We start from the raw sequence: 17,248 nt of genomic DNA on the forward strand, positions 1-17,248 counted from the left end.
TTGTTTTAAGCATAAATCTGATTCTTTTTTTTTTTTTTTTTTTGAGGTTTAAACATACAAGACAAAAAATTTTTTAACTGTGCATTTTCTCTTAAACATTTCAAATAGGCCTACATATAAATATTAAACTGAAGTCTTGGTGTTGATAAAAAATAAAATAAAAAGTCCACGGACATATTATGCTACGAACGTGCACTATATGAAAAATCTGATCTAGGCTAAGTACACTGCAATATGCTCCTGGTGTGTACTGATAGCTTTAATGAGATTTAAACATTTTAATATATACTTTATCCAGAGAAAACAACACTAGCCAATGTATTCTCATTTCATGACACTGATATTGCATTCAGCTTGCAACCCTCAAATTCACATTGAATGTGAGCAGAACTTTGAAAATTATTTGGCATTCCTTACCTGCCTTGCACTCAGCTGTGTGTGTGTGTGTGTGTGTGTGTGTGTGTGTGTGTGTGTGTGTGTGTGCATACTTGTGTGTGTGTGTGTGTGTGTGTGTGAGTGTACATGTTTATACTACATTGTGGGAACCAAATATCCCCACAAGGATAGTAAAACCTGCGATCACCCACCTTGTGGGGCCCATCCAGCGGTCCCCATGAGGGAAATGGCTTATTAAACATACTAAAACATGTTTTTTGGAAAATGTTAAAAAGCAAAAAGGTTTCTGTGAGGGTTAGGTTTAGAGGTAGGGTTAGTGGATAGAAAGTATATCTGTATAAAATCCATAAAATGCTTGGAAGTCAATGGAGAGTCCCCACAATTATATAAAAACTAGTGTGTGTGTATGTGTTGATTTCTGTGTTCCCCCTCAAACCCCTGGGGTGTGATCATTAAAAAGAACTGCACTTTCACCATCTCTCATTTTCCCTTTATCTCTTTGCTTTAATGTCTGCTAAAAGATTATATATATATATATATATATATATATATATATATATATATATATATATATATATATATATATATATAAAGTGGCCTATTTATAATAAGTCCTTTTTATATATATACCGATACTGTCAAGTAAATGTATTATTAGATTCATTTTATTCAATGTTTGAATTAAGAATTCGCATTGATGTATTTACACACTGTAAACTGATAAATAACCTTGCTGGTTTTCAAGTGTAGAGGAACTTAACTGATTAATTAAATATGTATGTTTCAAAATGATATCAAGTCTCTGTAGAATCTTCTTAATAGCTACCACTCTATAAAATGCATAGTCACACATCTTATTACCTGCCAATTATTCAGCATTAACACTGTGATGTTATCAGCCCTGACATTGTTGTGTCCCTTCCTCATATGTGCATATGCATGATTTGAAGTCATAATGTGCAATTTAGACAATAGATTTAAAAGCCATCCTAATGCATGGTGTCAATAATAATACTAAAGGCTAATACCCATCAGAGTGGTTAAAAGTGGGCTCGGTGGCATTATGAGGCATAAGGCAGAGATGTCATTAGGGGATTCATCACCTTCTGGACTGAATTTCTGATGAGATCTGAGCGGGTGGCTGATGTCTGGGCTCTGTCTAGTTGTGCATCTCCATCCACACTGAAAACTCTAATAAGTGGACTACTCTATTGATTGAGGAAACTAATTCCCTCAATTTAACTGACTAATGGCATCTCCAAAACTTGTGATAAGTTCACTTAACTTGATGATCATAAAGAACTGACTTCTATGAATTATAAATATTAATTGACTCTATCATTTAACTTACTTTTTAATCTCAAATATATACAGGTGCATCACAAAAAAATTGAAAATCGTAGAAAAGTTAAATGTGGCGTGGCATGGAGGCAATCAGCCTGTGGCACTGCTGAGGTGTTATGGAAGCCCGGGTTGCTTTGTTAGTGGCCTTCGGCTTATCTGTATTGTTGGGTCTGGTGTCTCTCATTTTCCTCTTGACAATACCCAAACGATTCTCTATGGGGTTCAGGTCAGGCGAGTTGGCTGGCAAAATTAAGCACAGTAATACCATGGTCAGCAAACTGTTATAAGTAGTTTTGGCACTGTTGGCAGGTACCAAGTCCTGCTGGAAAAGGAAATCATCATCTCCATAAAGCTTGTCAGCAGAAGCATGCTCTAAAATCTCCTGGTTGAGGGCTGCATTGACTCTCGACTTGAGAAAACCAAAACCAGCAGATGACATGGCACCCCAAATCATCACTGACTGTGGTAACTTCACACTGGAATTCAAGCAACTTGGATTCTGTGCCTCTCCACTCTTCCTCCAGACAGTGGGACCTTGATTTGAGTACAGGTGAACTAGCTTGAATTCCCGTGAAGCAATGGGTTTAAAATTTTCAATAAAATGTAAAAGTAGCTTAAAGTTTGCATAATGCTTTTACACCTCAATGTCTATTCACATTACTATTCAGTTTTTAGATTTCAGATTAGACAACTCTGCGCCAGGCGTGCGTCATCACGGCCTGGCCACGCCCTCCTCCTCATCACACCAATTGCCTATGATGGTGATCCCAGAGCAAGCATGCAGACGTGATTTTTGGAGTGAGTTTGCAGTCTTGATAGTGTAGGGATGGATTTAGTTTAAATTTGGCTTTGTTCAGACATGCAGCAAATACCTGAAATTTTTGTAGCACCAAAAACAATCCATATGTGATATGAAATCTGATTAAAATCAGATTTGTTTTGTAGTGCATCTTAGTCTGAATGGTTAGATAAGATATCACTTTGTTTTTTTTTTTGTAATTTAGATTTGTGTGCAGTGTGAATAAAGTCAGTGACATATACTATATGTTTCTGTATTGTTGCAAAGTTATTAAAAAGTTAACATTGTTAACACATTTTAGAGATGCTTTTCCATTCGTATTACATTGATCCTGGCCAGTTTAGAAACCAAGGTAACAGAGGGTGTTTCATTATGGACTGCAGTTACAGTAAAGCCCAGTTTGTAGAACAGCGAATTAGCTGTGCTCTGCGGAGAGCTGGTTTCTACGACCACACTTGAAAGGCCCTGCTCTTTACAAAACTCTATGGCTGTCTCTGCCAGTTGGGTTCCCAGACCTTTGCGCCTATGGGAAAAGGGCACAATTAATTGAAACACCTCCTCCGCACTCTCCTCTAGAGATGCCACATCCTCTGTGGCAGCAATATATCCATCACTCCTGTCGCTCTGTACTATGCCCACGATGCCAACTATAGCCAGGAGCCCGGCTAACTTTGACTTCCCATTCACCTCCATCTCAGCCACCCAGAAATTATTCATCGGGTTATCCAGGAAGTTGGCCTGAATGTCAGCCATTTCCACATCCAGCTTTCTTTTGAGGTAGCCGTCATAAATTTCATGGCAGCAATAGTAAACCAAACTGGCCCATGCTCCTCCGAAGAGCAAGGCCTGGAAGTAGGAGCTTCCTCAGAGCACGTAGCCAGCCACAGAAATGCTGAGGGTCACGCCGATGTGGTCTGGGTGGCTCATGGCTTTGAAAAAGGCTGGGTAGACATTTTCCAGAATCCCAGTGCGGAAGAGAGAGATGACTGCAGCCTTATCTGTGGGGTTGTATGGCCTGATTACACACTGCACTATAAGAGAGATGGGAGAGAACGAAAATCAGTTCAATATTGACATAATATGTTGAGTTTAGAAAATCCTGTAGAACTGGTTTTAGAAGGAACGAAATGTGGAGGGAAGGGAGGAAGTGCAGAAGGAAGGAATAAAATGAAGGATGGAAGATGCATGGCAGGAAGGAAGGAAAGAAGGGAGGAAAAAGGTCAAGCAGAAGGAAGAAAATGTTGAAGGAATGAAGGTTAGAAGGAAGGAAGAAAGGAAGGGCAGAAAACAGGAAGTGCTAAAGGAAGACAGAAAGGATGGATGAAAAGAATGAAGGAAAGGTGGAAGAAAGGATGTGCGGCAGGGAGGAAGGGTGGAGAAAGGAAAGAAGTGTGGACAGAGGGAATTGTGGGAGGAAGTGCAGAAGGAAGACAGAAAGAAAGGATGCAAATAATGAAAGAAGCGTAGAAAGAAGGATGTGCTGCAGGAAGAAAAGGAAGGGAGTAGAAAAGAGGAAGGAACTTAGGTTGACATCATGAAGGGTGGATGGAAGAAAGAAAGTACGTTTAGAAGGAGGGAAGAAACGGATTGAGGAAACGTGTGGAAGGGCAGAAGGAAAAAAGAAAGAAAGAAAATATGAAAAGAATGAAGGAAGGGTGGAAGAGAGAATGTAAGTTTAGAGGGAAGGAAGAAGGAAGTGTGGAAGGAAGGAAGGGCAGAAGGAAGAAAGTGCAAAATGAAGAGAGAAAGAAAAGAATGAAGGAATGGTGAAAGAAAGGATGTGCGGTATGAAGGAAGGAATGGCAGAAAAAGAGGATGAAAGGATATGTTGGAGTTATGTTGGGTGGAAGGAAAGAAGTTTTAAAGAAAGGAAATGTGGTAGGAAGGAATGAAGTTCAGAAGAAGAGAAGACAGGGAACATTACAAAAAAACAGAATCGTATGTGTGCATGTGGAAGCATGATAGATTCATGCATGTTCATTATGTTTAAAGACATTATCAAATAAACATATGTGAAACATTGGGTGCCCATGTGCCCTTTTTCATAAAAGTATCAGAAATAAAGCTATCTCCATTGAAAACATGCCATTTCATCTCACTACAACACAACTAATTGGATTAAATGAATTGAAATTTTGTAAACATGACATTCAGTTTGAACCCAAGAAAACCTTACAATAAAGTTGCTAATTAACCATAACTATCAGTACATGTATAATATACACAAACAATTAGAAAATTACATATTGTGCCAAAATGAACAGCATTTTTAGCAATTTACTAAAGCACAAGCTATTCCATTCCATGCATGCTAATTTCATTAGCAGCAACACACACCTGGCACATTGAGACACCTTCCTCAACACATTTCCACAGAGAAAATGTTGACTTACAGTTACTTTTCCCTGCCATCGCTGCCTTTTCCTTCTTTATAACTAGATGCGCTCTCCCTCTCCTTACCTTCACTCTCTGGGAACTTTAGCCACAGTGTGGGACAAATACCCTCACACAGAGCCGCTTATTTAAAGTAATGGGGCATACACACACACGTTCAAGGTCTCATCTGTATTTCATCAAATCAGCTCTAATCTTTGACTGACTGTGTAATGAGGTCTTCATATGCATTGCTTGATCGACATGGGCCAGCATATCTCAATGACTATAGGGCTGGACTTGTTTGCCATTTGCGAATGTGACCTGGGTTGCAATTTTGAGATATGAGATTGGTGTAACTGTGTCATTTCATTGATATGAGGTTTATCACTGCCAGGTCTACATGCTAAAACTGCTAACTGCAAACACCTTTTAATAGTTGGCCAAACTATTCATGTAACAACTGATTGATTGTTTGAAAGACGCTTAAAGTTTAAAGTTTGACTTTTTGTCAACATTTATGAGCTCTACATGGCCTCAAAGCTAACAGTCTAACTCCAGTTTTGATTTCATTGGCTCTTTAAGTCATGTTAAATACTAAAATGTAAGCGTCCCACTTTACCTGGATTCACACTGTAGCATGTCACACCACAGGGCATGTCAACTTTCCTTATTTTTTGTGCATGACGGCAGTAAAACACATTGTTCTGGCATATGTCAATCTAACACAAACCTCTTCTTCACAAACCTAATGGGTCTTTGATTAGCTCTCTGTTTGAAATCCCACTTTTATAAGATTCATTTAATGTGTTCTCACACCTGGGAGGTGTAATACCTGCACAGTAAATATTAGCTCAATTTCTATTGTTCCTTAGATACTATACAGTGGGCCTGCCCACCCCAGTGCTAAAAGATCTTACACGACATTTTACCATAAAATGCTCTCAGATCTCAAAATCCTGCTGGAATAAATACAAGCAAATGCTATTAAGTGCTGATGGCATTTCACAAACCCACATGTTTTTTGACAGTATATTTAAGTCCAGAATTATGATGTCTTATTTATAAGGACACACAATTTAAAGCAGAACAAGCCCAGAGTTTCAAACACAAGAACAATGTTGTTATTCACAGTCTGCTGCAGTTGTAGCTCCTCATTTATGGTACGGATGCACAGTACTGATACACAGTAGGTGAATCATTTAGATTGCATCGTATTTTATCCCTGGTCTTTAAAGGGATAGTTGACAACAAAATGACATTTCTGTCAACACTGAATCACCCTCGTGTTGTTCCAAACCTGAATGACTTTCTTCTGTGGAACACAAAAGGAGATTTTCAGTCACCATTCACTTGGATCTCCCATTCTTTTTTCTGTTCTTGACACTTGAATGAAGTTCTGATCAAAAAGCAAACAAACCCTAAATGCATCCTTTTCCCTCTGTGTCTCCTTTTCTTTGAGTCTAGCAAGAAAAATTAAAAGCAACTGCTGTACTAATTAATAGCTGTCTTTTCCTGAAATGCACTGAAATGTAACTCATTAATAAAAAAATATATATATCCAGAGTATTATATAAATCTTTCTTATAAAGCCCAAAAGGGCTTTATTTATCCCATTGCCATGTAGTAGTAAGTATTATAGTATTATACATGCAGATGAATTGCAACAACATGATTTGAATCTGGGATTTACCCAATCTTAATTCTGGAATTCCACAACATCATAAATGGAAAGATGTTGGTGCCAGTGAGTCGCACATCTGGCCAATAATGCTAACATAGAGCCTTGTCTAGATCCCATATGACTTGAAAACCTCTGCAAAGAAGCCCCAAGTTCAAAGGTTGAAGCAATAAAAGACAGAACACACACTCTTGGAGTTCCCGATAGACTCGGGACACACAAGATTCTGTCCTCCGATATAAACCAGTTTGCTACACTTACTCATCAGATCACCACATCGTGATCATTGTTCAGCAAACAGCATCTTAAAAAGGGCATTTCATCTTAATCCAGGAACATTTTACACAAAGTCACAGTCCTTTACCGACTTAACCTTCTAAAATATACAGAATGCGTTTAAATCCATGATTTATACAATACCTAGGCTCGCTAGGTAATGCTGAAAATTGCTTTGAACTGTGGTAACTTGTATAACTGACAAATTAATGATTATAGCCTGATGTACCTCTTTAAAATGTGTGTAATGTTTTATCCATGTTGTATAACCAAGTAATTAACCAGTATGATTTGTATCCAGGGATTTTCATGTTTTGTTACATACACGTACAAATATTAATGAAAGAATGTCTTATTGGACATTCATTAAAGCTACTTCCTTACAGTAGAAATTGTGAGTGGATACAACGAAACGTTGTTTCACGATTTTAATGGTGGAGAATTTATTCAGACAAATAATCTAGATGTTTGTCATTTATCTAATTTATAATGGTTGTCGAACGCGACTAATTCCACTATACATTTCATTACCGAATAATGTACAATAAGGACAGTTTAATTTAGTCCATAGTTCACATATTTAAGACCCTAAATTCCCTTCTAAATTCATCACTACCAAATATCCTTACATATAATGGTGTGAGAATGAGGGCACTTTAGTGGTATCTTTCTGAGTGTTCAAATGAAATCAAATGAAACAGAAGTCCTGCTTTAGTGCAGTAATATATATAGCATATACTGTATATGACTTGATGAGGACTTGAAGTAATTTGTAAGTGCTTACATACCTTTTGGGCCCACTTTAGCTACCAAATGTACAATGAAGTTCTTATATTTGTATTCGGATGGTATAAGACAAAGGAATGTAGAATTATGTCATTTGTTTTGATATGTGAACTGCAAGGGTTGTTGTGACAATGTCTGAAGCAATAAATCCGTGGATGTCAGACCAGATTCAATATTACTCTGACTGTGAAACATATGTGTTATTTTTATGTTTTAATATATTTCATATTTTTTGATTATAACTTGTACTTGCCATGATATAGCCCTTGTTGCTGATATGGCAATAAATACCAACAACAACAGACAAGATTCAATTTCCTCTGCAGTGAAACTGCTCCTTACAGCCGCTTAAATGAATAAAAGCCCCTCATGTATCGCAGAGGAAGGTGAGGGTCAAGGGGACTCTTTAAGTTTCCAGAGTAATTTAATGCATGTCTGTGAATTTAGAATATCACACCGGTGACCCACTTTATCCTGGTAACCTTTAATCAGATCATGACCAAATCAAATTGGTTGTGTTTGTGTGAGGGTTGTGGTAGCTTCCTATTTGATTAAAGAAGACCTGGATTAACCCACTGGAGTTGTATGGATTACTTTTATACTGCCTTTATGTGGTTTTTAAAGCTTCAAAATGTTGTTCACCATTCACTTGCATGGATCTACAGAGCTGAAATATTCTTCTTAAAATCTTATTTTGTGTTCTGCAGAAGAATGAAAGACAAACACATCTGGGATGGCATAAGGGTGAGTAAATGATGAGAGGATTTGTATTTATTTAGTTTTTTTTTTTTATATAGTAAATATTTAGTAAATAACTTTTAGGAACAAATTTGATGCAATCCTTGCAAATAAATAAATAAATTCAGGCTAGAGCATATAATCGAATCCTTGAAAATGCATTATTATTAAAATGTAATCTCTCTTTCCCAACGCAAACTTGTTATTGAGCAAAACGGCAAAGTTATTATAAATTATTCAGAAAACTACCTTTAATAACTGCATTATACAGTACATTGGCCATTAGTTCTGGTCATGTCACGGTCTCATTTCATTTGGAAAAAATACTCACTTCTGCCTTCTGAGTTAAAGTCAAATCACAATACAGTGAGATATTGAAAAAATCAGACTTATATAATTGTAAGTTTCCATATACGTATTACACCACAAAGCAGTAACAAAGTTTTCAAGTCAGCTATAAGTTTGCCACCATGAATTTGATTTCCAAGAAAAGTGTAAGTACTGTGTCTCTGTGGTTATATCAAACATTCCTGTTTGTTTGTCCATCCATCCAGCCCATCAAAGCAACATTGGCTCGACCAGTGGTGTGAATTTGAGGCAGGACTATCTGCTGTATCATGTTGTATTCGGGGAAAAGCGGTTGGAAAACATGGTTTATTTTTGCAATTTTTGCAACCTTAGTGGTTCAGAAATTTCACATTTCAGCTGTAACAAAGAATCATGGTGTTAAATAGTAAAAGGTATTAAAATACTTTCCTTGCACCTTGTGTACACAACTTTATCATAAAAGGAATATTCAGCATTTGTGGCATAATGTTGACTTCCACAAAAATTGATCAAATCTTTTACTAACCTTTTCTATGTAAAGTTATATGCAAATGTACAACTTAGCTGCCATGACAACGTAACGCTGTAAACATTAAAACCCTGAAACAACCATAAAGATGACAATTTAAAACATTTTAAAGCTCAAATAATGCACATGTTTTAAAAGAAGAATTAATGTACAGTTAGTGCATTTTCTGAAATTATAAGCTTCATTTCTGCCTTTAAACCATCCAAAAATTGGCTCCATTCACTTCCATTGTAAGTGCCTTACTTTTTAAAGAAAAGAGATAAGTTGAAAATATTTTTTATGGAAATCAACAGTATGCCACAAATGCTGTCGATTGAGCTTAACTTAAACTGAACCCTGGATATTCCTTACAATTTCAAAAAATTATTTCAAAAAGATTTATTTGTATTTATATATATACGTATATATTCATATTTTTTTCTATTTTTTTTTTCTTACATATCATTCATTTTTGAGTCTGGAATATTAATAACTTTCACAGGGTTCAATTTACCTTTTCATAAAATTGTCCCAAAAAAAATAAAACTGATTTTTTTTTTTTTACACATTTTTTGGAATTTTATTCATAAGGTTTTTCAAATCTTAATAATATTGTAAAAAATAATTGTTTCGCTGCTTATTTTTAATAAATAATAATAAAAGATTATTCTGCCCTACTCATTAAATTATTCCTTTTATTTCAAGAATTGCAGCTTTTAAAGAGACTTTTATTTATTTTATTTTATTTGTCCCTGTCTCTGAAATTTAAACCTCATGACATTTTTTTATGTATTTTTTTAATAACTTAATAGATCCGCCCTGACAAAAAACTAAATTGCTTCACAATTGACACTTATATGCCCTTAAGAGGTCTCAAGTAGACCTCAACCATAAGATCAAGACTCCGACTCGATTGGGTACATCGCAAATGTTTTCTATTTAATCCAGCCAAACTAAAACTTGCGCAAATTAGTGCCATGCTATCCATTGAAGCAGCGTAGAAAGTGCAGGTAGCATATTACTGAGAACATGTCTCATTTAGTTGAGTAACGCTGAGTAAAGCAAACAAATAATAGAGAAATGCTGCTTTTCCGAAAGCATTCTTCTTCAATAATGGCTAGAATCAAGGCCATTGGGTGGAAAACCAATAAAAGTGTGACAAAATTCAGTCGCCGTAGATTGAGGGGAAACAAAAGGTAGCTGTAAGCTCTGTTTTGAAATTCGATGCTGGTCTCTTCCTCTTTGGGAGAATAGGGACACGATACGGGCAGGCAAGCAGGTCTACACCACACTCTATCTATCACACTTAAAGTAAAGCCACGCACCTATGCCTGCTCAACAACATGCAGGGATATTCGGAGGTTTACGGAGATGGACACAAAGGGCCAAACCTGTCAGCACTACAGCAATCTTTCTGATGGAGAGTGTGCAAGTGCAGTACCATTTGCCCAGTTTTCATTAGGAGGAGACTGTTGTGTAAGTGTAATTGTCGACCGGGGGACGCTGATTTGGTGTGCTGGTTTTGTGCACAGAGACCTCAGGTGCTGCTGTATTAATAAATGATGGTGGAGAAAGTGCACTCTGTGGTTCACAGAAGATTGTGTGTTCCACCACAGAGTTGGAGTGGATGTTTCTCTGTAAAACAACAAACCCGATGTTAAGCTAATGAATTAGGCTCTCTTCATACTGTATATGTCTTAAAACAGATTTATTAAAAGTATGTAATCAATGAGTAAGCAATCACTGAGATTACTTAAATGTTCAGTGGCATCACATTTATTCAACTCAATTAAAACATTTACCTAATTTAACATAACAGTTTTAGTGTCATTACTCAGCTCATTTCAAAGGATTCCATCACATTAAACAACCAAGGCTTAACTTAAAAATGTTGAAATGAATACAATACTGTAATCGTTTAGTCATTACTTAAGAATTTTTATTTTGTTCGCCATGGGACATAAAAAGTCATCCATTTTATATGTGTAAAAAATACATATGCATACAGTATGTATTTATTTATATATATATAAGAGTGTGAGATCTTGCTGATAAGTCGGCTGTCATCACTGCCTCATCACCATTGAGAAAGAGATCCTTATGGATTTGAAAACCTGAGGTGTCCTGCATGATCATGCGACTGATTATTTAAACAGGAAAGGAGAACTGATTTTCACTTCAAGGTGCTTTTTGCATTGTTGTAACAACATCAGGAGTTTTCTAGGTGTAAATTAGGCTGCTGGAGCATTCAGTGTCAGATCAAGTTTTGAAAAGTAACCGTGTACCCTGACGAAACAAAATTTATTGCAAGCAAAAATTAAATCGCAAATATTATCAGAAAGCTTTTTCTTGGTTTTAGACCTCCTTGGTTCTGGCTTTCGAGTGTGGACGTGTTTTTAAAATGTCAATTGGTATTATTAGTTGACTGCCACATAATGTATGATACATACGGTGTCTTATTCGTTGTGAAACTGTGTTTTCTTAATGGCATGAATTGCCCTGAATGCCTAGACTTAAAATGCATGGGCCATGGCTCCCTTCATTCAGACCCTTCATTATAACACTTGAAATTTAGCTCAGGTGCATCCCAGTTCTCTGGATCATCTTTGAGATGTTTCTAGACTTTGATTGGAGTCCACCAGTGGAAATTGGACATGATTTGGAAAGGCTATTTAAGGTCTCACATCTGAAAATGCATATCAGAGCAAAAACTAAGCGATGAGGTCAAAGAAACTGCCTGCAGAGCTCAGAGAAAGGATTGTGTCGAGTCACAGATCTGGGGAAGGCTAAAAAAACTTTTAGCTGCATTGGAGGTTCCCAAGAGCACAGTGGCCTCCATAATTCTTAAATGGAAGAAGTTTGGAACAACTAGGACTCTTCCTAGAGCTGGCTGCCTGGCCAAACTGAGCAATCAGGAAGAAGGGCCTAAGAGAGGTGGCCAAGAACCTGATGGTCACTCTGTTTGATCTCCAGAGATCATGTGTGGAGATGTGAAAAACTTGCAGAAGGACAACTAGCACTGCAACACTCCACCGATCTGGACATTATGGCAGAGTGGCCAGACGGAAGCCTCTCCTCAGTGCAAGAAACAAAAAAAGGAACTAAAGGACTCTCAGACTGTGAGAAACAAGATTCTCTGGTCTGATAAACCAGAGAAAACCAGGCACAAGCCCCAATGGTGAAGTTTGGTGGTAGATTTCAACCCAATCGAACATCTGCTGAAGAGACCTGAAAATGGTCGACCGACAGTGCCCATCCAACCAAACAGAGCTTGAGAGGATCTGCAGAGATGAATGGCAGAAAATCCCCAAATCCAGGTGTGCAAAATTTGTCACATCATTCCCAAAACGACTTGAGGCTGTAATCGCTGCCAAAGGTGCTTCAACTAAGAACTGAGTTAAGGGTCTGATTACTTATGTCAATGTTATATTTCAGTTATTTTATTTGTAATAAATTTGCAAGTTATCAAAAAAGGTTTTTTTGCTTTGTCATTATGGGGTATAGAGTGTAGATTGATGTGAAAAAAATACAGTATATATAATTACATTTATGCATTTGGCGGACGGTTTTATCCAAAGTGATTTACAGTGTACTTATTACAGGGACAATCTCCCCGGAGCAACCTGGAGTTAAGTGCCTTGCTCAAGGACACAATGGTGGTGGCTGTGGGGATCAAACCGGCAACCTTCTGATTAACAGTTATGTGCTTTATTCCACTACACCACCACCACTCCATATATATATATGGTCACACGTCACTGTTCTCAAAACAATTAACACAGACATCTGAACACTTAGTAATTGTCCTAAACAAACTGTACATTTTGGTTGATTTTCAATCTCAACAAAAAAGAAGAGGGAGAAATGGCATTGGTCTGCACGCCAAAATCAGTGGAGGAGTGGTGGTGGCGTAGTGGGCTAAAGCACATAACTGTTAATCAGAAGGTCGCTGGTAAAAGTGTCTGCCAAATGCATAAATGTAAATGTAAAATCAATTTCCACAATTACAGAACAGCACCATAATCTTTTTGAAAATGTAAAAATGCAGAAAGTTTTATGTGAGGTTTAGGTTTAGGGGATAGAATCTATAGTTTGTACAGTATAAAAATCATTATATCTATGGAGAGTACTCATAAGGACAGCCGCACTAACATGTAAGTGTGTGTGTGTGTGTACATGTTTATACAACATTGTGGGAACCAAATGTCCCCACAAGGATAGTAAAACCTGAGATCACCTACCTTGGGGCCCAGCCAGCAGTCCCCACGAGGGAAATGGCTTATTAACCATACTAAATGATGTTTTTTGAAAATGTTAAAATGCAAAAAGGTTTCTGTGAGGGTTAGGTTTAGAGGTAGGTTTAGGGGATAGAAATTATCATTAGATCTGTATAAAATTCATAAAACGCATGGAAGTCTATGGAGAGTCCCCACAATGATAAAAAAAACAAGTTTGTGTGTGTGTATGTGTGCGTGTGGAGGCACTGAGTTTGTAAATAGTGTGTTTGAAGGTTATTAAATGATATCTATTCTTTTTATACGCAATGTGCACACCAATGCAAAATCATCCCAACCAACCCCACTCACAGTCTTTTTGTAAATGTTTGCCAGCTAGCAGCTTATTACAGGCTTGCAACATCCATCCATCCATCCATCTTCAACCGCTTATCCGAAGTCGGGTCGCAGGGGCAGCTGCTCCAGCAGAGGGCCCCAAACTTCCCTATCCTGAGCCACATTAACCAACTCTGACTGGGGGACCCCGAGGCGTTCCCAGGCCAGTGTGGAGATGTAATCTCTCCACCTAGTCCTGGGTCTTCCCCGAGGCCTCCTCCCAGCTGGACGTGCCTGAAACACCTCCCTAGGGAGGCGGCCAGGGGGCATCCTTACCAGATGCCCAAACCACCTCAACTGACTCCTTTCAACGCAAAGGAGCAGCGGCTCTACTCCGAGCTCCTCACGGATGACTGAGCTCCTCATCCTATCTCTAAGGGAGAAGCCCGCCACCCTTCTGAGGAAGCCCATTACGGCCGCTTGTACTCGTGACCTAGTTCTTTCGGTCATGACCCAACCTTCATGACCATAGGTGAGGGTAGGAACAAAAATTGACCGGTAGATCGAGAGCTTTGCCTTTCGGCTCAGCTCTCTTTTCGTGACAACGGTGCGATAGAGCGAGTGCAATACCGCCCCCGCTGCCCCGATTCTCCGGCCAATCTCCCGCTCCATTGTTTCCTCACTCGTGAACAAGACCCCGATGTACTTGAACTCCTTCACTTGGGGCAAAACCTCATTCCCTACCTGGAGTACGCACTCCATCGGTTTCCTGCTGAGAACCATGGCCTCATGATTCAGCAGGAAACCGATGGCTTGCAACATTTATATCAAAATATAACTAATGCCCATCAATATGAACTAAAATGGATATATTTAAAAAATATATATATTTTTTAATATTCTATTACATTTAAAAAATGGTAGATTCCAAAATGAACAGAAATGTACTCTGTGCCAACCAATCCCAGTCTGCCGTATAATTGTGTATTGAACAGCCTGATCTCATGAACATGACTTAAGCGTTTTTAAGCCCGAAGTGTCTAAGGGATTCATAAATATTTGTACATTTCTAAAGCTGTAAATATGTATTTATTGATTTATTTATGTACTGTAAAAGAATGTGGGTTATTATGACCTGTGATTATGTACTTTGAAGATTTTAAGGAGAGAAAATTATGATTTTTGCCTTGGAAAAGGAGTAGCATTCAGTATAGTATAGTATATAAGTATAGTAATAAAGTTAAATTACTCATAGTTCATATTTATGCATGTGACAGATGTTTTTATCAAAAGTGACTTACAGTGCATTTAAGCTATACATTTTATCAGTACATGTATTACCTGGGAATCAAACATAAGACCTTGCCCTTGCTAGTACCATGCTTTACCAACTGAGAAATGGGAACACTATGTGCTTAATGCCTATTTGTAAAGATCTCTTTTTCAGTTTGTGTAGATAAATGTGACCTCTGTACATGTCACGAACCCCGCTCCTCTGCCCCATCCCCGCTTCGTCGCACACACACTCACTCCCTCGACCTCACTCCCTCACTCCGCCCCCTCGAGCTTTTCACGCTCATTTTGCTCGCTCGAGCCCTCACGCCCACTTTGCTCCTACTCGCTCACATGCTCGTAGGTTATCTCCCGTCCTCTAGTTTCTCACGCGTTTCCAATCCCCCAGAACATTATGACCACCTGCACTCGCGTCATCTGCACTCCTGCACATTAGTTTCACCTGCACTCGTCTCATCACCTGTCATGGTTTACACCTGCACCTTCCCCTATATATATCACTACCCTTTCATCTCACAGTGGTTGGTTATTGTATTTAGTTTCCCGTGTCCTTGCCCCCCGCTAGTCTCGCCTAGTTCTGATACTCCTCTTGTTACCCCTTAGCTTGCCAGCTCCCCTTGTTCCCCTGTCGTTGATCCCGCTAGTCCCGTCTTGTTCTATGCCATAGTTTTTAACTGTTTTCCCGGCTTCGACCTCCCGCTCTCGTTGACCTCTCTCTCCCGGATTTGCCCCTTCCTTCCTCTTGATTCCCTGGCTCCGACATGACGCTCCCCTTTGACGCCTCTTCACTGGATTTGCCCTTTTTTGTACTTTGCACGCTTTGTGTTTAATAAAGCTGTTTTGTATTCGACATTGTGACTGTCTCTTCTTGTGCGGGTTACAGTACACTATGCCCTGTTTTCCCATATTACCTGTACATACACAATCTTGATTACGTATGAAGTATATTATGGTCAAATTTAATTTTGAGTTCTGACGTCTTTAAAAATAACACTGGCAGTGAACCTCTTTGGATGCTAATCTACAAATGTCCGATCTCTGCAGCCCTTGAAATTGTCGAAATAATTTCCTAGATTCATAATTTTTTCTGTTCCCTAATAACCCAGAACAGGTATATACTGAAAATGAATAATCACTACAAACTAGCAATCATTTGAGTAAAAAAACAACAAAACAAAGCAATTGCATTTTTGAATGAATGAATTATGAACGTGTTTTCTAGGGGAATAAGGCTCAAAATGTTTAGTTCTATCCGTGTTTAGCAAATGCTTTGCTCAAAGTACCTTCTTATGTTAACGCACTCAATGGGAGGTCTGTGAACAAGAGAGAGATGCTATGTTGACAAGAGCTCTAACATTAAAAACAAAAAACTAACATTACCACCCACAACTAATGGCAGACAGGTCTGGGTGTGAGGCATAGAGACTTACAAAGAGGTCAAACCTGAGAGCCTGTTCATATGCTTGCTTTATTTTCAATTGCTTTGTTTCTAAATAGCACAGAATGCTTTTAAAGCCCTGAGAGCTGAAACACATTAATTTAAACAAAAGCAATTTGTAATTTGCATTCCTTGAACACAGACCACCCATATAATATGGTTTAGATTTGCTTTTTAGGGATATATCAGTGGTTAAAGTATTCTGGTATTTGTTTTAGCCTAGTCCTATATATGTATAAAATTGTAAACAAAAAGGAGTGATTTGTAAATTATATTCACCCTTTGCTATATTGAAAGCACTACAAGTAATCATTATGTATTTCCCTTGTGGATTTCATTTCATATTTTTTTAAATGTCCAGTCATTTCAAATCAGGTGATTGTAACACTCCAAAAAAGTTGAGACAGGGGCAATTTAAGACAAATAACAAGTTTATGAGTGTGATGTGAAACATGAGATGTTAAACAGGTGAGGCAATCATGTCATAGTATAAAAGGAGCCTCCAAAAACAACCTAGTCCTTCAAGAGCAAGGCTCATTCAAGACTTGTCAATTTGCAGCAGATGCTTCAGAAAATAATCCAGCACATTGAGAACAATGTTCCCCAAAGAGAAATTGGATGGACTTGGGGTATTTCACCCTCTACAATGCACAATATATTTAAAAGATTCATGGAATCTGGTCAAATCTTGGTGCGTAAAGGGCAAGACGAAAACCACTTCTGAATGCGCGTGATCTCT

The 17,248-nt window shown here is 38.1% G+C and overlaps 1 pseudogene; it reads right to left on the reverse strand.

The window, feature by feature from the left end:
• Positions 1–2,836: 2,836 nt before the first annotated feature.
• LOC127628583 (N-acetyltransferase 8-like) lies at positions 2,837–5,571 on the reverse strand (annotated as a pseudogene).
• Between the last annotated feature and the right edge of the window lie 11,677 nt (positions 5,572–17,248).

Source organism: Xyrauchen texanus, chromosome 35 (genome assembly GCF_025860055.1).
Source record: "Xyrauchen texanus isolate HMW12.3.18 chromosome 35, RBS_HiC_50CHRs, whole genome shotgun sequence".
Classification (NCBI taxonomy): Eukaryota; Metazoa; Chordata; class Actinopteri; order Cypriniformes; family Catostomidae; genus Xyrauchen; species Xyrauchen texanus.